Raw genomic sequence first — 22,645 nt, forward strand, 5'->3', positions numbered from 1 at the left:
CCTTAGTCTACAATAAGAGAAACGATACTATCGTTATCATTTAAGCGTCATAACTATTATGTATCGACCACAACCTATTTTACGATGAAACGGACAGCACCTCCCCTATATATATGACTTCACACCATTCAAAACAATCACCAAACAGCCCAAACAACATCAATAATAAACATATTGAGCCTCCCAAAATAGTCCACGCACAGCCTAATCACTCCATACATACGACGACCACCGTAGTCGTGTCAAACGACCCGAAAATGTTACGAATAACTATCATCCTACAACCCTACATATATATGGTGTTTATCCACACCCTTCCTCCTCAAACACTCCACAAAACAGTAGTAAAATATGCAGCCCAACAGCAACGCAAAACAGTCCACAAAACAATAACATGACTACCAAGCCTTTCGATATATATTTCACAAGTTCTAGCTTCAATGGCTTAGCCGCAACTTGGATAATCTTAAATACATATAGAGTAAGAGGTTCCTTACCTTTATACAGAAAGAACAACTCCAATTTGACCTTAAATTTCCATGAAATATCCCTCCAATGCTGCCACAACAACAAAAAAGCGAAACTAGCGATCAATTAGTGTTTTTCGGCACTAGAATCACTTTAGAAGGCTTGAAATCACCTAGGATTGATATTAAGAACCTGAGGGAGTATGAACAGAACATAAACCCTTTAAAAAAACCACCCACACGAGCTGGAACGACAAAAAAATGAGCAACAACAAGAAGAACAAGAGACTTACTAGCGCCACGGAATTCCCGACACTTGATTTGTGTGTTTACCTTTTTTTGGGTGTGTCTTGAATCTTGAGAGAACCTTGAGAGGATGTTACTAGGGTTCTAAGGTCTGAAAATAGCGAGAATAAATGACTTAAAATGGGTTGGAGGCATCCTATATAGGTCCAAATATCTTAAACCACCTTAGTGGGCCCCTTAGAGAGGTGCTTAGCGCAGTCTCGCAAAAATGCGAATATCTCTCCACTCCGAGATTGTATCGATAAATGGTTTAATGCGTTGGAAACTAGACTCATAGATCTTTAATTTTGTTGGTAGATCACCCCGTAATTCCTTGTAAATTAGGAGAAAAGATTAGAAATATTTGACCTAATGTTTAAGTAAAATTATGAACCTAAGTTGCGACAACGTTTGTCGACTTTTGTTTCATAACTCGTTTGGATTCAAGACTTATGATAAGGATATTATATGATTAAAATACCTTAATAAATTACCTATTGAGTGTATTAAGCACCACTAGATTTACCTGAAAATACGAGTTACAACATCCTTGATTCATTTAACTTCTAATACTTGTTAATCACCCTTATACACTCTTGTATCACTTAAGACCAATAGGATTGACGTCTTATCATCTCAAAGATAATTCCTTCTTGGATTTATGTTAACAAATATATGGCATGAACTAACACATGTGGATATGGGTTGTAATAAGAGACTCCAACCAAACTCCAAACCCTAGCCAGCCGCCTAGAAATCCCACCGCCTGAGGGTGGCAGCGCCACCTCTGTTCAACCCCAAATTAACACCCTGCAACTCCCATGACGCCCTCACACCAAATCCATAACCCTTTTCCCTCAAATAACCCAAAACTCTTCGAATTATAAATCAAAGGTTTGAACCCTAAAATCCCAAACCCAAATCAGTTGAGTTTAACGAAGGGTTAAGGCCGAAATTGGTGTTATTCATGTATTTTCGTTTGAGAACACACAGTTAAGGCCCATTTCGTTCAAAATCAAAGTTTCCTTTAAACATTTTCAAGACTTTGTCCACCTGGTTTAGGTATTTTTTAGTTATTTTCCCTTTTTTCATTTTTCTTATGTTCCTTATTTTGTTCGTTTAAGTTCTAGTCTCCATCTCCACTTATTTCGTCTCTTCCGTTTTGTCTCCATTTTTAATTATTTCTATTTGTGTGTGTTAAAGTTGAGTTTGTTTATGCATTTCGTTTTAATTTCTATGTGTTACTTCATTTTTTGGTTTTTAAAGAAAAGAAATTCGATTTTTTCTATTGGGCAATTCTGCCTAGCACAATGAATCTATACGAGCTTTGAAGTCAGAAACCCAGGAAAAAGATTCAATCAAGTCTAGCAGGCCTAGGTTTTTGAATTGAATAATTGGGTTAATTTGACCCATGTTTTGTCTAGATTCTTAAGGTAAAAACAGGGGTCCTAAAGGGTAGATTAGGAAATTTGGTTGAAAGAATCTCTTTTAACTGATTGAGGAAGCTTCCTAGAAGTTGGGGTGGGAACTTATGTGAAAATATGTATTTGACACTAAGAGTATCTAAGCAAAAAATAAAAACTCAAAAGGGGTAAAAGTGCAAAATTTTAACTATTTCTGCTGCCCTAATCGCTTGCCTATGAAGGCATTGCTACTTGAAGCTCAAGAGATTTTTTTAGAGATTTTAGAAGAGAAAAAAATCCAAAAAAGCAAAACAGCTGAAAATAGTTAGTAAAACACTGTTTCATTGAGAAATTTGGTGATCTTTAAAGGTTCTCACTTCTGAAACAATTCCTGAATAACTAGGGGTTAAAATAAGTTGAATTTTGGTTGATATTCAAGTATTTGGTTCAGGTTTTGGTTGTGTTTCTGATTACTGGCCTTTATTTGACACTATTGCTGGTTCAAATCTGGTTTAAAATTGGTTTTCCTTGGTTATTTCTGGGTTGATTTGGCTGCTGAACATTGTTCCTACTACTGTTTATTGCTGAATTTCTCCTCCTTTCTTATTTCATTTTTCAAGGTACACACTTTGACTTTAGGCATGTAAAAATAAGCTTGTGAAGTGTTTGTGATGGAGATATATGAAGAATCATATTCTCTTTTGCTGGGTGTTAAATTTTCCTCTTACTTAGTCTACTTCTCCAATAGTTATGCTAATTCCTTTAGCTCAACATGTTTAAAATGAAGTTATGTTTTTCTTCTGAGTCTCACATTGGAATTGTAATAGAGTTATTATTAGAGTTACTGGTTTTCATGCATTCAGTCCTTCAAATTCTGTTATTACTGGAAGGGCCAATTGGTTTTGGATCCCTGAGGTGTTTATAAACTTAAACCATGGGAGTATGTTGTTTATTACAAGGTTGTTATAGTTGAAATTGGTTTCGTTGATTTGGATAACTGTTATATGGCTAAGTATGTAGTAGAATCAAGCATGTTTAGCTATATGTAGTACAAAGTTTGAATAAGTTTTGAATTCAGCAGTCTTTCCTGTGCAAGTAATTTTTGGTATTTGTGTTATTTCATTAGATTTCAAAAAATATATTTTTCAAAAGCTTTCATGAGATATTTTGAAATTTTAGGCACTTATGCTTCGAATAGTTAAAGTCATTTCTAATTATGAGAATGAATGCTGGTATTGTGATGCCTCGAATTCTGATGGGTTTGAAATTGTATTTTGGTCTTCAGGGATTCGATCCCTGAACAAGATCCATCGCTGTTCTCTTTTCTGTCGGGACTGGGCCTAATTCGGGCCCAAAACCTTGAAAACTTTGTCATGATCTCTGTTTTCCTTTGGTTTATAGTTTAAAAAATAAAAAATGTAAACGGCTGGCCTTCTAAGTTGAGTGGTGGATTCGAACTAAGGACCTCTTCAATGTTTGAAACCGTCCTTGTTTGAGTGTGGGTTTGATCTTAGGCCCATGCGTGACTGTCCCTTTCAAATGGGATCTAGGTCGTTCCTCTCTTGTTGGGCTGCTTGTTCATTTGTGCTGGGCCTAGCCCCCCTTTGATTAAAATAATTGACTCTTTCCCAATGTAAGCCTTTAGTTAATTTTTAAAGAGAACCTCTAACTTATTTAGTGTTAATTAACTAAGTCCATTAATCAGAAACGAGGTGAGCCATATTAGATAAAACAAATAGTCTATGGCCCTCCGAATTCTTGTTTGAATATCCTTTTAAAATGGAATTGAGGTGCGCCGCGCCAAATAAAATCTCCAATGTGTGGCCCTCATTTAATTATTTCTTTTAAAATATTTAGAACTTGAGGCATGCCATTTAGTAAATTTCCATTGCCTTCACAAAATTAAAACGCGTAGTTGCTTTAGGCGCGTATTTTAATAATATTACCTTCCTAAATTCGGGTGTGCATTTCATGTGACCCAAATCCAAATCTTAAAATGTTTAATAAAATGTGCTTCGGATTGCGGGTGCATTTCATGTGGCGCGATCCAAAGACATGTTTTAAACGACGTTCAATCTTATTTAAAATTAATTAAAAGCGGTTACTAAGTTAAAAATGTACCATAGGCTAAAACATGTAATAAATTAGATATTAGACCAATGATAATAGTTTAAGCAACCGTGCTAGAACCACGGAACCCGGGGATGCCTCACACCTTCCCTCGAGTTAACAGAATTCCTTATTCAGAATTTCTAGTTCGCAAAATTCAAAAGGAAAGTTGAATTTTCCTCGATTCAGGATTTTAAAATAAACCGGTGACTTGGGACACCAGAAAATAAACCATCCCCAAGTGGCGACTCTGAAAAAATAAATAAATAATCCCATTTCGAATAATGTCACTTAAAGTGGAAAAACTCTGTTATACTACCTTCGGGTAGTGTAAAAAGGAGGTGTGACCGCTCTGGCGACTCTGTTGTGGACTTGAACCCAGAATCTCTGGTTCAGGGTTCAAGAATTCGAGCTTAGAATAGCTGTTATGATTGGCTTTATCTGTTATCTGATTTTTTTTACATGTTTGAGCCTAATGTGCTAAATGCCGCTTTTTACTGCTTTGATTTTGTGTGAACTGTATATAAACTGCTACGAAACCCTTCCTCTCTCTAAGTCTTCTAAATCATGGAGAAGGGTGCACTTCGTGTGACTTCTCTTCTATTTAGAGTCTTATCCAATTTTAGAATGAGGTTCGGACAAGTTGCAAAGCCGGTGAAGCTTTTGTATTCCCGGTACGCTGCCCCCCTCGGCTCGAGTTGTCCGCTCGGCTAAGCCAAGTCTAGAACAATAAACCCAGGTTTTAAACCTAGTATAAAAAAACCTCATGCCGGATCCCTAGTAGGAACGTTTGTTTGCATCACGTGCATTTGACTTAGGAGACTCAACACAGGGGTTGGGTCTATCTAGGACAGGTGTACCCCAAATGAAAAGACCATCCTGATGCATCCTACTTGCTACTTGTGCATTTATTTGCTTCGGATTTGCATGTTGACCGGCTTATGAATAATAGGAGAAAAGTTGGGAAAAAGAAAATCAATGTGAGGGCTCGGAGAGATAATCACTTGTTTTGAAAATCAGTGTCCAAAAATATGCTGAAACTCTGCCAAAAGTTTGACAAAAAATTTCTGTTTGAAAAATAATTAGTTTATTTTCGTCCAATCTACCCGAACTATGCCAGTTTGATTCTCACCGGATGTGAGATACGTAGGCAACCCCCATCGGGTCCGACTTCCTTTTTTGCAAAAATAGCCCAAAACAACAAAATTTTATTTTTGTCACAATAAGCAGGGTGATTCCATTCTTGCTTAAAATAAGCCGAATGTCCTCAAAGAAGGTACCGGAAGGCTGTTTTTGCAAGAATAGCCCCTTTTGGTCATTTTTGTATGGTTAGCAGGCACAACCTTAAAATCTTCTTCCCCGAAGTGTTGAAAGCCCATATCTGCAAAACCGGGTTTTATTTTCAAAGTAAAATTTTGAAAAAAAAATTGTATCGATTTTGGGTCAAAATGAGTGACTAAAACACCTTAATAAATGTGCAGGATGGGCACAAATGAAATTGAACCCTTCAAAGTCCTTAAAGAGATCCCCTTACAGTTCCACATGTGGTGGAATGATCTAGGAAAAGGCAGTATAGAAAGAGTGGTAAGAGTTCTAGGAGGCCTCGTCGGAATATTGAACATCAAGCCAAGGTTGGACATAATTGAAGCTTTAATACCTTTTTGGGACCCGACTCGCAATGTGTTCCTCTTCTCTGACTTTGAGCTCACACCTACATTGGAGGAAGTTGCAGGTTATGTGGGCCTTAATGGAAACTTTAGAAGTCGATATCCATTGGCACCAAGACCGGTATCCCCCCACAGATTTATGGATTTGCTGAGTATTAGTCGGGATATTCGAGACGGAAATTTATCTAAAGGATATTGCACGCTCCAGTTCTTGTATCATCGATATGGTAACCCCCGGGATTTTGAAGAGCCGAACACTGGTCTAACCCATGCTGGAAATAAAGACAAATGGGAGGCAAGCCAGGGTTTAGCTTTTATGGTAGCCTTCTTGGGTTTTGTACTTTGTCCGCGAAAAGATGGTAATATAGAGTTAGGTCTCGTGGGAATGATCGATGTTGCAATCAACAAAGCCAACAACACTGTGGTTCCTCTAATCTTATCTAAGATCTACTGAGCCTTGACTATCTATCGGAAGGAGGAAAGTTATTCCAAGGTTGCAATCTGTTACTACAATTATGGATGCAAGAACATCTCTGCCACCAGGTTGGGTATATGAATTACGGTTTGACCGGTTTGAGCTGCATTGAAGAATTTGAAAGCCGAGTGGCAGGTATTAAATTCCCCGAGGGTACTGAAGCTTGGCTTGCACATTTGAGATCCTTGACTGACGATACAATTGAGCGGGCATTCGGATGGCTTCCTACCATCGAAGCAAAATACATGTCAGCTGAAGTGTGTTATCTCCTCTTGATGGGCATCCGAAGCATCCAGCCTTATGCTCCACACAGGGTTTTGCGCCAATTAGGAAGATTTCAAACTGTCCCCAATGATGAAGATTTGAGTAAACATGTCATTGAATTGGGTCCAAAAGCTGCATTTCCAGAAGGGAAAATTCGCCAAGTGTGGAATGAATGTAGATTTCTTGAACTTAAGACCATGGTGCGAAATCTAGCTAGAGGTGAACTGGACCATAAGTACATTGTCTAGTTTGGCAAAAGATTCCAGATTCCTGAAAGGCCCGCAAAGAGACCCCATGTCTAACAGTTCACCTGATGGGGCATAAGTGCAATGGGACTAGTTGACCAAAAAAAACGAGTACAGGGCCAGAATAAGCCAGTTGGAAAGGCGAGTCATGGAGCTTCAGTTTGAAAATGGTGTTCAATACGCCGCAGACGAGGGACAAAAGAAAAAACTAACTCATGAAAATGAGGCCATCAAAGCTCAGATCCGGAAGATGAAAATAGCTGCTAGAAACCCGGAAAGAAGCTGGGCTGATGAAAGACTTATAAGCGGTCTAAAAAAGAAAGTCCTTGAGTGTCAAGAAGACCTGAAAAAGTCTGAAGCCAGTCTAGCAAAAATCCGGGCCCAATAGACAAAGAAGGCAAAAGAGCGGGCACGGGTGGTGCAACAATTTAAGAGGAACTATGAAGGGACCATCACTAGCCTAAGAAGAAAGGTAACCACTCTCGAGAATGACGCAGCGAAGCAGGCTAAAGATTTCAAAGCTGATAGGCAACACTGTTATGATTTGATGGCTCTAATGGAGGAAGGAATGCAACAGTTGCAAGATCAACACCTTCATGACTCTCAAGTGTTAGAAGCTCGTAATCAGCAGATAGGGCGGTTGCTTCAGGAAAAAGGCAGAATTAGAGAAAGGATCAGAACCATCTCTGATTACATTACCATGAAATGCCAAGCGTGCGAGGACATGACTCGTACCACCTTTTTCGCTGCAGTGATGACTTTTGTCCGCCAAGTTATGAGTGATTTAGAGTGACTGCAAGGGGATCTCGCATTTAGGCCCGCAGAGAGACCGAATGATGTCCCGCGGGCACCAGGAGTATTAATGTATTCTTGGTTTTTACTTGAGTCTGTATCCTTCTTTTTTGTTGGAGTCTATTAGTTTATTTTTTATTCCGTTAGTCATTCTTGAGTCTGTATTGTCATCTTGTTGTTAGAGTCTATTGTTTTCCTTTTAGTTTTGAATCGTTGTAATCCAGAGTATTTCCCTTTTATGAGAAAAATTGAAAATCCCAAAATATTTTGTTATTTAGTTTTACATTTTATCGCCCCCAGAACTATGCTTGGTCTAATTCACGCGGGGTCATGATACGTAGGCAATCTACATAGGATTTGAGAATAACCAAAAAAAGAAGAAGAAGAAGAAGAAGAAGAGCAAAAGAGAGTGGAAATGGAAAGAAGAAAAGTCGGGATGAAGCATGCAACCATTGCAAAACATGTAGAAACACATTTAACTATATAGGTGCATCACACCCAAAGTGTGATTACCTATCTGTTATTTGTGTCAAACTAACCGTTTACTGATATTACTCCAGTCCAGGGTGTTTATAGAATGGTGGTTGGTTTTCGTGGTAACCTGGCTTCGCACCCGTACTTTACTTGATCGAAGGGGAGCATCGGAATGTATTCAGAAATGACTCTGCCAACAATTCCCATCATGGATAATAGCCCAATCTCGGGCATCCCGACCTCAGAATCGGCAGCTGCCGAAGAAAACAAAATCATGCGTCTTCGGGTTATGGAAATGTGGGACGCTTGGGAAAATGGAAGAGAGCCAACAAGCGCAATCCTGGGATTTCTTAAACGTTTTCCTAGATCCGGTAGTACTTCCAATGTTCCAATTAGTCACCCAAATACCCCACGAGGACATCCAACTATCTCTGCTCTTTTCATAGGAACGCCTTCTGAGGTTCGCCCACAGGTTATCATGTCTGGTGCAACTTCAAATATATTCGCCTCACCCCCATGCTTGGCCACGACACAGCCTACACTGCCTTGGCCCAATTTCGACCCCTCAGCTTTCACCTTCCAAACACCCACCTTTCAGATGGAACTTCCTCAGTTTCCCACTTATACTTATCCTCAGCCACCTCAATTTGAGTTCACTGTAGGGCAAGAAAAGACTACCAAAACTCCCGAGCAAGAAGAGATTGTGAAAAAGATGAGGCGTATCGAGTAGAGCCTCAAGAACATACAAGTCTTGAGTGGGCAGAAATGTGTGTCCTACACAGATTTATGCATGTTCCCTCATGTGCACTTACCATTGGGATTCAAAACCCTAAAATTTGAGAAGTAGGATGGGCACGGTGATCCTATTGCTCATCTCAAGAAATATTGCAATAAATTGCGAGGGGCCCGTGGAAAGAAAGAACTACTCATGGCCTATTTCCAATAAAGTCTAGTTGGCATCGCCTCTGAGTGGTATATGGACCAGGATATATACCGCTGGCACATCTGGGATGATCTTGCTAGAGACTTCGTCAGGCGGTTCTAGTACAACATTGATATTGTTCCAGATAGGAACTCGTTCACAAACTTGAAAAAGAAATCCTCGGAAAGCTTCCGGGAGTACGCAGTTAAATGGCGTGACCAGGTGTCTAGGGTAAAAACTCCAATGGATGAGGTCAAAATGGTCACAGTTTTCCTCCAAACTCAGCCGAATACTTCCAAAATATGATGTCTGCTATGGGTAAACCGTTCGGTAAAGACATCAAGATTGGCGAAATGGTTGAAAACGGGTCGAATTCTAAGCTAATCCGCTATCAGAGCTATTTCCCAAGCCATTGAGGGTGGGTCTAGAGGAATAGAGAAAGGCAAGAAAAAGGAAGAAACATCCATGGCAGCGTCGAGTGAAAGAAAACACCATACTCCCAGATCCCTTCTCCTAGAAAGGACCCCACAATACTATTACCCCCACCAAGACATGGCCTATGATCCTCATCAGTACACGGTCATGAATGCTCAACCTTATCTCCGGCCACAACAATAAGCCAACTGTAACTAAGCTCCATTTCCTAGAAGCCAGCCTCCTTACCAAAACCACTACAACCCCCGTCCTCCACAAAACAATTTTCCCCCTCGTGAACCACCTAGAAGGCCAAATTTTACACCAATCGGCGAATCCTACTCTAGTCTGTTTCCAAAGCATGTCCAAATGGGTCTGCTACAGCCGGTTCCTCAAACTAGGGAAAACCCAACATCACCCTCTTACAAAGTTGGTGCCTGATGCGCCTATCACTCAGGGGCAGAAGGGCACCACACTGATGATTGCTGGACGCTGAAGAGAGCAGTGGAGAATTTGATAGAAAAAAGGAAAATAGTGCTAAGAGATAAGAATGTCCCCAATGTGACTAATAACCCACTGCCAGCCCACAACAACGGGCCGGTAATCGAAATGATTTGTGATGATAAGGAATTTGACCCAGCGTTGAAGGTTATCATTGCCATTGCTGACGTAGAAAAGAAACCAAAAGCTGCCCCGAAGCAAGACAAAGGGGAGAAAAAGAACAAAACCACCCCTTCAAAATCAGAGAAGAAAGTCGAAGTGGGGACTGCGGTAACGCCTCCCAAATATGTTGTTCTCTATGTCCCTTGGGGCCGCAAAGAAAAGAAGATGACTTTGAGTCCTCCTAGGAGATTCGAGCTGAACAAGGCAGCCCAAATGTATGTGCCCAAGGGAGCTAATATGATGCGGGGGCCAATTAATCCACCAAGGCTGAGTGAGCCTGTGGTTATTGGCCGTGCACCGCAAAAGCCCATGAAGGATCCTATCGCTGTGCCCTGGAACTACAACAAATAATTGGTAACTTACAAAGGCAAAGAAATCTCAGGAGAAGTTCAAGAAAATAACCCGGCTGAAAAGTATGTCAATTTAGAAGAGGTGAACAATGCCACTAGAAAGTGCTTCCCATCTAAGAAGCCCGTGAGAGACGAAAAAGCGGAGACCTTCTTTCAAAAGATGAAAATAGCGGATTATGAGGTGATCGACCAGCTTTGAAAATTTCCTGAGCAAGTCTCTTTATTGGCTTTGCTGATGAACTCCACCGATCATTAGAAGGTATTGATCAAGACCCTTAAAGAAGCATATGTGCCTGTTGAGACTTCTGTAGAACAATTAGAGGGGATGGAAGAAAGGTTTTGTGCAATTAACCAGATTTCCTTCAGCAAAAATGACTTGCCCCCAGATGGGTCTGCGCATAACAAAGCCCTGCACCTGACAGTCAAATGCGAAGGGTACTATGTGAAAAGGGTTATGTTGGACGGAGGCTCTAGGGTAGACATCTGCCCACTCTCAACTCTACAGCGCATGGAAATCGGGACCGAAAGAATTCGACCCAACAATGTCTGTGTACGGGCTTTTGATGGTATAAAAAGGGACACAATTGGAGAGATCGATCTGATTCTGACCATTGGCCCAGTAGATTTTGAAGTAACCTTCCATGTTCTGGATATGGACACATCCAATAATTTTCTTTTGGGGAGGCCATGGATTCATGCAGTGGGGGCTATATCTTCTACCCTTCATAAGATGGTAAAATTTGAGCATGAAGATCAAGAGATTGTGGTCCGTGGTAAAGAGGAGAAATCAATTTATCGAGACCCATCAGTCACATGTCTTGAAGCAAGAGAGGGGAGTGAGCACATAGTTTATCAGGCCTTTGAAATTGTGGTCGCAGACCAGTACGAATAGGGAAACCCTTGCCCCCAACCCTTTCTTTCTAATGAATAAATCATGGTGGCCAAAGAAATGATCAGACATGGCTTCAAACCAGGGAAGGGGATCGGGAAATCCTTGCAAAGGATAACTGAACCTATCACCCTGACCGCCAGTGAAAAGTTCTTTGGGATAGGCTTCTGACCCACTCCAGGTGATGTAAAATTGGCAAATGATAGAAAGACTGATGGTTGGGTCTTGTCTCTGCTGGTTCCGCATATGTATAGAACATTTGTCAAGCCAAAATACCATGAGGAAGAAGAATATGAGGCCTTCACGGCCGAAGAGATTGAAGAGATCTGTGGGGAAATGAGGAAGATACTATATGAAACCCACATGGTCCAGCCAGGGGATGGCTCAAGCACCGCTGAGGTGCTATATATGGGACTTGACGCCAAGCTACAAAATTGGAAGGCTACGCCATTCCCAATCAGGCGAGAGTCCTGGTAGACCTGTCCTGCCACCTTTTTTGCATCACGAGTTATTTCAGGGTGTAACTCGGATGTTTTCTTTAGTTTCTTGTCTTATAATTTTCCAATGTAAACCCTTTTATCTTCAAATTCCAAGAAGTGAAATCAATATTTCATCATTCATCTTTCTTTATTCTTTCTGATTTTTGTTATTTTTCCCTTTTGTTTCTTCTTTAAGTTCTAACAATGCGGATTTAAATAACATGACATGCTTTCGTACTTCATGCCCAGATCCGAACACACTGTTTAACTATGAAATAATGAACCATGAACCGGAGTACGATGAAGAAGAGGCTTTTTGGGAAATAAATCAAAAATTGGAACAATTTGAGAATAAACCTAAGCCGAACTTAAATGATACTGAACCGGTTAATTTGGGTAGTTCTGGGAAACCAAGATAAGCATCCACGCAGACGAAAAACTCGAGATGCCTTAATCCAACTCTTGTTTGAGTTCAAGGATGTGTTTGATAGGTCATATGATGACATGCCAGGATTGAGTGTTGATTTGGTGGTTCATAAGTTGCCTACTTACCCAGACTGTCCCCCAGTCCAGCAAAAGCAAAAAAAGATTAAAACTGATATCAGTGACAAGATCAAAGAAGATGTCACGAAGCAATTGAAAGCGGGGGTGATCCGAGTTGTCCGATACACCACATGGTTAGCTAATGTAGTCTCAATGCCAAAGAAAGACGGGAAGACCCGGGTATGTGTGGATTACAGATATTTAAACAAGGCATGTCCCAAAGATAACTTCCCTTTGCCGAACATCCACATCCTTGTTGATAAGTGCGCCAAGCATGAGATAGAGTCCTTCGTGGATTGTTACGCAGGATATCACCAAGTATTGATGGATGAAGAAGATGTAGATAAGACAACTTTTACCACACCTTAGGGTACATACTGTTACAGAGTCAAGAACACCGGGGCAACCTATATGAGGGCCATGACAACTATTTTGCACGATACAATGCACCAAGAGATAGAGGTGTATGTGGACGATGTAATCATCAAATCCAAAACCCAGGACGACCACGATTGGGACTTGAGAAAGTTTTTTGAGCGGCTACGCAAATATGATTTGAAGCTGAACCCGGCCAAATGTGCATTTGGGGTGCCATCCAGCAAACTCTTGGGATTCATTGTCAGTCAGAGGGGCATCGAGTTGGACCCAACAAAGATAAAGTCTATTTGAGATTTTCCTCCTCCGAAAACCAAGAAGGATGTTATGAGTTTGTTGGGTAGATTGAACTACATCAGCTGGTTCATTGCCTAGTTGACGTCCACATGTGAACCCATATTCAAATTGCTGAAGAAAGACGTGACAGTCAAGTGGACAGATGAATGTCAAGAAGCTTTTGATAAAATTAAGGAATATCTGTCGAATCCGCCTGTCTTGGTCCCGCCTGAGCCAGGGAGGCCTTTGTTCTTGTACCTGACAGTCTTGGAAAATTCTTTCGGCTGTGTCCTCGGGCAACACGATGTGACCGAAAAGAGAGAGCAAGCTATTTACTATCTAAGCAAGAAATTCACCAGTTATGAAGCCAAGTACACTCTGTCGGAAAGGACCTGCTGCGCTTTGACTTGGGTCGCTCAAAAGTTGAGGCATTATTTGCAAGACTACACCACTTACCTCATAACAGGTTGGATCCTTTGAAATACATATTCCAGAAGCCAATGCCCACTGGGATATGTAAGCACGTGATTTTTGCCCTATATGAGAATTACTCCCAAAAAATTCAAATAAAATGATTTTTCTTTGGTGTGCAATTTTGTGATATTTTGAATAATTATTTGTATTTGTCTGTGCATGTTTATTTGTCAAAATAATAAAAATACAAAAAATGTCACATTTTTGCATGTAGGATTTGATTCTACAATTGTTAGTAATTCAATTTGTTTTACAAAAATTATAAAAATCACAAAAAATAGGCATCGTTTGCATTTTTAGCATTTAATGTCCAAATATACAATTTTATGCATAATTATTACTTAATTCTACGTTAATTGTTATTGGGAGTTAATTTGCGCTTTTATAACTTAATTTAGTTCTTAATAATAGTTTAAGTATTTTTATAATTTAGTTTTAGAAAAAATAAAAGAAGAAAAAAGAAAACAAAAATACAAAAAATCGGAGTTGGGCCTCTTCTTCAATTTCAAGCCACAAGCCCAAAAAATGGCCCAATCTTCCCAAACGACCCAGTCCATTTCAAACTGGGTTGACCCGCTCCATTAAACCAACACCCCTTCTTCATTTTTTGTCCTAACCAAAACAAAGAAAAAAGAAAAAAACAAGACAAAAACCCTAAAAAACTAAAAAAAGCCATCCGCCCCCCCCCCCCACTGTTGCTTCTTCTCCTCCAAAACTCCAAAGCATCAGCCATGGCTGCCCTCAACCCTTCACCTCCATGGCTAACCCCTTCTTCGTCGACGACCACTCCCGTCCTCGACGTCCATGTCGCTGCTGCTTCTGTTTCAACCAAACGACCTCCGAACGCGACCGAACCAGCAACCTTCTCCAACCCCGTCGCTGCTTCGTCGACGACCACTCCCGTCCAGCATCGACCTCATGTCGCAAGCCTCAACCATCGCTGCCTACTTCATCTTCTTCATCAAGATGGAGCCCTCCGAACTGCTGCTGCTCGCGCAGCTGCTTCAGCAACCTTACGTCCAAACACGCCTGTCGCCGCTGCTTCTTCGTCATTACTGCCCCGTCCAGCTCGAGTTGGTTTCAGCTGGGTTGATGCTGCCGCGTCCAGCTCCCCGCACGTTCACTGTTTTTGCTTCGTCTTCCTCGTCTGCTGCATCCTTTCTCTTCGTCGTGCTGCTGGTCGTTGCTGATGGCTGCTAACGTTGCCGCCATGGACGAGCAAGCATCGATGCTGCGTTTGGCCAGCCGCGAATGCTTCAGCTTTCTGCTTCATACTCCTTCATCTTCTTCGTGCTTCGTCGTTGTTTTGAACCGGTTAGTTTGGTTTTGAGTCTATTTCGTTTTTATATTTTTCGAAGTAAAAGTCGATAAATGTTCGATCCTTGCTTTGTTCATGTCTATCGTTTGAAATAATTTTCTAGTTTGTTCATGTGTTTTGTTGATTTTAATTTTCAGATTCAAATGGTAAATTAATTAATTTGTTTTCATGTTTATTTCATGTTTGTTTTATTATTTAGGTAAGATTTTGTTAGTTTGATGTTTGTTAGATTCAAATTGAAATTTAATTGATTATTTCTTCAATTTGTTTCATGTTGTTATATATTTTCCAGAAATTATTAATGTTGTTTGAGTCATTTAATCAGTCATGTTTGTTGTTTTAAAAATGGATTCATTCATGTTCATACTTTGTTTGGTTGATCTTGAATCCGAAATTTGTATAGTTTGATTTCTTGTTTATCATTTATGATTATTTCTTGAATTTGTCTCATAATCTTGTTTAAGTTTAATATAGGAATTGTTGGTTGTAATGTTGTTAGAGTTGATTTTAAGTTCAATATTATTGAATTTAGAAATCTAAATATACTTGTTTGTTGTTATTATTGTTGAATCTGAAAATAGGTTGTTTGTTGCTAAAAATATTGTTCAATCAAATTTTAGTTGTTCTTTGTTGTTCAATCATGTTCATGTGATTTGTTGTTGAAATGTTGAAGAAATCATGTTCATGTGATTTGTTGTTTAAATTTGTGTAGAAATTGGTCATATTGGCTATATTTTGGTTGAGTGTGATTAATTGATTTGTTATAGCTGATGGGGTAGTTTGGTAATTTGCAGTACGTTCAGGGGTAGTTTGGTAATTTCAGTAAGGTCGGAGGGGTAGTTTAGGAATTGTATATTTTGTAATTGTTTATATGAAGCATGGGGGACAAAATGTAATGGGGTGGGTTGTGATATAGTTGTTTAATATAAAGGGGGACAAGACAAAATTTAGTGGGGAGGAATCTTGTATTTATTTATGTTAGGCATGGGGGACAAAATATAATGGGGTGGTGTGATATGTTTATTTAATGTAATGGGGATGAGTGGGAAGATAATGGGTTTGGTAGAGAAAAAGTATTGATTTTATTTGATTGAAAGATTTATGGGATGGGTTATATATAGGAAGTCTTGAAACAAGATATAAGAAGAGAAAACACAGATAGAGAATAAGAACGAGAGAGAAAAACGAATCTGAAAAACAAGAGAGAGAAAAGGGCTGAACATTTAAGAGAGAGAAAATTCCGAAAAATATTTAAACTTTCAATAAAAAAAACTAAAAAAAATATTCTGCTTTCTTTCATTGTTTGAAATCAGAATTAATTGTTGTTTCATCAAACCTTGAAGCTTTTGTTTTTGGGATTACTGCTCTATTGGTTTGCAAACTTTTTTCCTGGGTTGTTACTGTTGCTGGGTTGTTGCTGCTGTGCTATGCTGTTATTACTGCTGCTGATTCTCATCTTCATTTTTTTGCTTCCAATATCAGGTACACAACTGACACGCTGGTTATTGTAATCCGAAATATGAAGCATGAATACATATGAAGAATGAAAATTTGAAGTTTTAATTTCGTTTTTCTTTGTTCCTTTTGTTGATTGTATTTAAGCTATTTCATGTATTACTAAATAATAATTTGAATAAGAAAAAAAATAATAATAACATAAGTTAGTTTTTAATGAATCAGTTTGGCAAAACAGGTTAACTCACTAGTTAGGAAGGTTTCAAGATTATCAACAGTAGGTTAATCATGAATAAGTAGCTAAATTTAGCTAAGGCATGAATTTAAATTAAATTTCGTAATTTAGTCATTAAGACATGATTTGAGTTCAAGCAAGATTAGAAGAACGTTTAAGTCTAATAAACTTTCTAATAAGCTTTAGTAATTATAGCTAAATCTAGTGTCAAATGGTTGTGAATAATTAATATCAATAGTTTTTTTATATAACAATGTTGAGTTGTATTTGATATTAGTTGTTGAACTTTTATTTTATTTATAATTTCGAAATTAAGAATAAAATTCCTTTTTCATCAATATTTATATTAATCAAGCAATTAGCATGTCATGTTTTCTTAATAATAATAAATAAAAAAACGTAATTAATTAGGATTTTCTTTATTCATTTTAGAGACTAATTTTAAATAGCAAAATGTAGTCGTTTTAAGATTTGTCCATTTAAAATAAATGAGATCAGCCTCGCTTAATAAAATGTATAGATTGTGGGGCCCTCAATAAATGTACATTTAATTGCTTAGAATTAGGGAGGAGCCGTTTTAGCAAATTTCACGGCCCTACCCAAAATAATGATACGCTAGTCGCTCTAGGCGCGTATTTAATAATGTTATTTTCTTAAATACGGGTGTGCATTTATGTAACCCAAATCTAAATCTCAACGGAGTCGAAATATGTCGATAATCACGGGTGCATTGATTGCGGGTGCATTTCATGTGACGCAATCCAAAGACATGTTTTTAAACGATGTTCACATTCTTTTGAAATATAATAATAAAAGCGGCTAAGGGATAAAATTTGCACATAAGTTTATAATATGTATTATATCAGATAATCAAGCCGAATATAACAGTTGAGCGACCGTGCTAGAACCACGGAACTCGGGAATGCCTAACACCTTCTCCCGGGTTAACAGAATTCCTTATCCGGATTTCTGGTTCGCGGACTGTTATACAGAGTCATTCTTTTCCTCGATTCGGGATTAAAATTGGTGACTTGGGACACCCTAAACCTCCCAAGTGGCGACTCTGAAATAAATAAATAAATCTCGTTTCGACTGTCCTTTAATTGGAAACACTCCCCTGTACCCTCGCGGGGGCGGAAAAAGGAGGTGCAACAGCTCTGGCGACTCTACTGGGGACCAAAACCCAGAATCTCTGGTTCACGGTTCAAGAATTCGAGCTTACTATAACTGTTATAGTTGACTTTATTTATTATCTGATTTTTACATTATATATGCTTAATGTGCTAAATGATGCTTTTACCGCTTTAATATTATTTGAATTGTGTATATAAAACTGCTACGAAACCCTTCTTCTTTCTGAGTCTTCTGAATTTATGGTGTACACGTGCGCGTGGCCCACCTTTCTGTTAGAAGTCATACCAAATAAAACGAAGTTGGGACAAGTAACTAGGCCGGGTAGACTTTCGTGCTCCCGGTACGTTGCCCCCACTTCGGCTCAAGCTGTCCACTTGGGTAAGCCAGGGCTAGAACAATATGCCTCAGGTTTTTCACTTAGAATAACTCAGCTTCATGCCGGATCCCTAGTAGGAACGTTTGTTTGCATCACGTGCATTTGACTTTGGAGGCTCAACACAGGGGTTGTGTCTGTCTAGGACAGGTGTACCAAAAAATGAAAATGACCATCCTGATGCATCTTACATGTTGCTACTTGCGCATTTATTTGATCCGGATTTGTGTGTTGACTGACTTTTGAATATCAGGAATAATATTTTGAAATTGGAAAAAAAGAAATAGCGGTTAGGGAATTGATTGTTTATTTTTGAAAAAAAAACCAATGCCCAAATACTGTCAAAACTCTGCCGAAAGTTTTTAAAAAAATATTTTATTAGTTTGTTTTACTAAAAGCAAAGGAAAAATAGAAGGAAAATAAAAAAAAAGTCTTTGTTTTGTCTTATTTTTTTTTAAAAAAAATATATAAAAAAATAAAAAAGGAAAATAGTTTGTCTTCCCCTGAAAATGACAATGAAAAAGAGTCTTACTTTTAAAATAGTTTTTTTATTCGTTTCTGAAAATGCCAAAATGAAAATGAAAAGAGTCGTGCTTTGATTAAAATAGTTTTTTTATTCGTTTCTGAAAATACCAAAATGAAAATGAAAAGAGTCGTGCTTTGAAAGTGGTTTTGTTATTTGTTGCTGAAAAAGAAAAAAAATCCTGTTTTAAAATAGTTCGGTTAATTGGCCCGAACTACGCGGGTTTGATTCTCACCGGATGTGAGATACGTAGGCAACCCTCATCGGGTCCAACCCCCTTTTTTGCTAAAATAGCCAAAAACCAATAAAAAATAAAAAAAAAACGTGTCAAAATTTTAATTTTGTCATAAATAAGTCGGGCGGTATCCAACCTCCCCTTTTGCTAAAAAATAATAGCCAAAAAATATATTATGTCAAATTTTAGTTTTGTCATAAAGAAGTCGGGTGACGCTGTTTTATCAAGACATAGCCGAATGTTCCCGAAAGGGACGCCGGAAGGCTGACTTTGCATAAACAGCCACATTTTGGGTCATGTGTAGGATTTTGGTCCAGCTGACTCACACAGCATTAAAAATCTTTGTCCCCGAGGCGCTGAAGGGCCGTGTTTGCAACACCAGGTTTTTATTATTGTTTGAAAAAAAAAACAAAGAGTCAGCGGTCAGGTGAATACCGTTTGGATTTTTGTCAAAAATAAGCCGAGCCACCTTCGGCCGCGTCTTAAACCGTTCTTGCCGAAATAGCCTTATAGTATCTTCTAGTTGTCGAAAGGCTATTTTCGTAAAAGAACGGACAAGTTTGTAAAGTGTCATAAAATAATCCTCCCCTGCCTCAAAATTCATGTGGAATTTTGAAGGGACCACGTTTGCAAAAATAACCGTTCAGTTGCATTCGTCAAACGGAGAAAGGAAGCTGGCCATTTGTTTTTGGAGTTTGTAAATATTTTGATTAAGATATGTGGGATGTTTGATTTTCCAGTTTGTAGGTCATCTTCAAACCTTTGAAACCCAGTTTGGTTTTGATACGAAAATTGAAAGAAAAAATGTTTAGTCTTGTTTATCTTTTATTGGTCCGAACTACGCAAGGTCTGATTCATGCGGGGTCATGATACGTAGGAAATCTCCATAAGATTCGACCACAACAAAAAAAAAGTGAAAACAAAATGAAAAATGATGAAAAAAAATTGAAAAAAGGAAAAAAATGAAAAAAAAATGAAAACAAAAATCGAAAAAATCGAAAAATGAAAAAAAAAATGAAAAAAAGATGTTATTAATAATTGGGACCGACGGAGTCCATTCTAACCTGTTTCTCTTTGAATCACAAAGAAAGGTATGGTGGTTGGTTTGTGGTAAGCCGGAAATGCAAGACCCAGAAGCACACTTTGCGTGGATCAGGCTTGATAACAGAAGCACTCGAACGGAATGACAAATGAAAAGCAAATGTTAACATAATTGTCAAGTCCAACACCATCAGAAGAGACTATAAATCTATGTTCAAATGTGTTGTTTGCACTTGGCATGTTTTGAAGACTGGAATGATGAAGGCATTTTGTTCTGCTACCTAAACACTTTATCCTTCGTTACCCCTTTTGAGCCTTATTTATTTTCTTTCATACCCGTCGTTCGGAATCAATAGCAACGACTAGGAAATACGAGCCTGGAAGGTAAAAAAAAAATCAACAAAAAACAAAAAAAGAAAAAGAAAAATGATAACAAAAAAAAAACAAATGAAAACAGAGGAATTGGGAACTACGTTCGACCTGATTCCTCAAAGAGGATACGTAGGCGCCTCACGGCTCGGTCATGGTGTAATAAAAATAATAAAAAAAAAATAAATAATCCCCAAGCAAGAAACTAGGGAGAGGGTTGCGCTTGTGGTAAGAAAAATTGGTTTCGAAGGTTGTAATTTTAAAACCCCAAATTTATTTTGTTTTTGAGCCTTTAATGCCCTTTCTTTCTAGCCTGTCCAAAAACCCACATTATGGTCCAAAGAAAGACCTTCTGACCAGTCTGCAAAAGATGCCAAGTCAGACAAATGAGAGTCTTACCGGCGAACATAACATTCTGTTCCACAACAGAAAGGACTCTAATCTCCAGCAGAGAGAGTCATACCGGCAACACTCCAAATCCCCAGCTGGAAAGTGATACAAATGAAAGAGTCTTATCGGTGAAAATCTTCACGGACACCATAAGGCGATGAAAGCTGAGAGAAAAACCCAAAATGAGAAAGGCTTGATAGTGAAAACCCTTCGGGCACTACAAGTCGAATAAGGTTGAGAATCAGATGGGGAATTGGCAATTGAAGGTCTTGAAAGACGATTAACGGCAGAGGATAGGCCACATGTGCATGTCACGACCATTAGAGTCGGTGTCGGCGTTTGATAGGTTTTTATTTATAATTTCTTTTGTTAAAGAGTCATCTTTTTCCGTTGTCTTTTATTCTGTTCCTTTTTTCCTTTCATAAGAAAATTCCCCAGTAGAGTCTGTTTGGTCAAAACCAGTGGGAAATGACTTCAAAATAGGCCATCAGTTTTCCAAGATAAGATCTGACCAGTACATACAAATGGTATAGTCAGCAAGGAACAAGTGCGAGGCCAGTGTCAAAAAAGATATCCCCAGCAAAAGGGAATTGACAAAAGGATCAACGAGTGTCAAGAGGAATATCCTTGCCAAAATTAAAGGTTATTAAACCTCAAGGCCAAGGCCCGTGGACAAACAAAGAGAGCAATGAGCATGATTTGGGAAATTCATGCGAGACTAAAAGGTCGGGAAAATGCAAGTTTCCGAGCCATGCCACGAAAGAAGAAGGATATCCCCAGCAGAAAAGGATTATCCCCAGCAAATAATATCACCCCCAACAAGTTGTGGGACGCAGAGCAAGGAAGGAGAAAGGGAAAGCCATCCCCAGTAGGAGTATCACAACCAACCACCGCGTTTTAAACTAACAAATTTTGTTTGATTTGAAACAGGTAAAAGAAATAGCATTTATAACGGAAATGCATGATAAAGATTGTCAAACTGGGGCAGAAAATTTTCTTTTCAATTAGAAAATTTTCTGGAAATCAGGTACCATTTGGGGAAGAATAAAGATAGCACCAAGGAAGTGGTCTTTGAACCAGGGTTGCCCCCAACATAATAAGCTTCCAATGGAGGAAGTTGATCCCCAGAAGACAGAACCAAGGAGATGAAATTGGTGTTTAGAAAAAGCAAAAGCCATTATCATCCCCAACAGCTTCCAAAAGAATGAAGCATCAATTTGAATGGATAAAATTCCCCAGCAGTGTTATACTCAACAACGTTATCCCAAGAAAATAACACTTTTATCCCCAGCAGTGTTGAGAGAATTTAAAATAAAAACTAAAAATAAAAAATAAAAAATAAAATAAAAAAAAAGAAAAAAAAAAGAAAAAAAATAGTCGGGAGATTTGAAGGAGGGGAAGAAAGGAGACTCCCACAATGGTATTATCCCCAACAAGCAAGAACAAAGCAGCGCAAAGGAAAAAGAAAAGAAAAGAAGAAATTGCAAAGGTAAGTTTCTCAAATCATTGATCTTTACATTTTTCTCCTAGGATAAAAAGTCCTAGTCTGATGAATTTCCCTCCCGATACAATCTTGGTCCGATGAAATTTTCTCCCAAGATAGGGTATTAAATCTTAGTCCGATGAATTTTTCTCCTAAGATAATAAAATCTTAGTCCGATGAATCTTTCTCCTAAGATCACAACAAAATGGACCTAGTCTGACGATTTATCTCCTAGAGTCAAAATCTTGGTCTGATGAAATTTTTCTCCCAAGATAATATAATAAAATCTTAGTCCGATGAATCTTTCTCCTAAGATCACAACAAAATGGACCTAGTCTGACGATTTATCTCCTAGAGTCAAAATCTTGGTCTGATGAAATTTTTCTCCCAAGATAATATAATAAAATCTTAGTCCGATGAATCTTTCTCCTAAGATCACAACAAAATGGACCTAGTCTGACGATTTATCTCCTAGAGTCAAAATCTTGGTCTGATGAAATTTTTCTCCCAAGATAATATAATA

This window comes from Nicotiana tabacum, chromosome 6 (assembly GCF_000715075.1).
Source record: "Nicotiana tabacum cultivar K326 chromosome 6, ASM71507v2, whole genome shotgun sequence".
In the NCBI taxonomy this organism is placed as follows: domain Eukaryota; kingdom Viridiplantae; phylum Streptophyta; class Magnoliopsida; order Solanales; family Solanaceae; genus Nicotiana; species Nicotiana tabacum.